This window comes from Penaeus monodon, chromosome 22 (assembly GCF_015228065.2).
Source record: "Penaeus monodon isolate SGIC_2016 chromosome 22, NSTDA_Pmon_1, whole genome shotgun sequence".
Lineage (NCBI taxonomy): Eukaryota > Metazoa > Arthropoda > Malacostraca > Decapoda > Penaeidae > Penaeus > Penaeus monodon.
Window position 1 is genome coordinate 8,808,391 of NC_051407.1, and position 291 is coordinate 8,808,681.

The window sequence follows — 291 nt, forward strand, 5'->3', positions numbered from 1 at the left end:
ATCTATCTATCTACCTATCTCTTTCCCTCCCTCTCTCAGTTCGCTTTGTTCCTTATTCTTTCCTTTTTATTCCTCTCCGATGCTGAATATACTATTTTGTTTGCTTCTTGTGTTCTGTGCCCTAATCTCCTCCGGCTGAGTAGCGTCCGACCACCAGCCAAATAACACACGCACGGACACTTTTGTGGAGAAGATTCAGCTTACATGTAGTGCATGTTGTAATCTTTTATATATGAGACAGCTTTTTTAACATGTTTTCTTTCATTTTTTTCAAGTTAGTTCACACAGTAA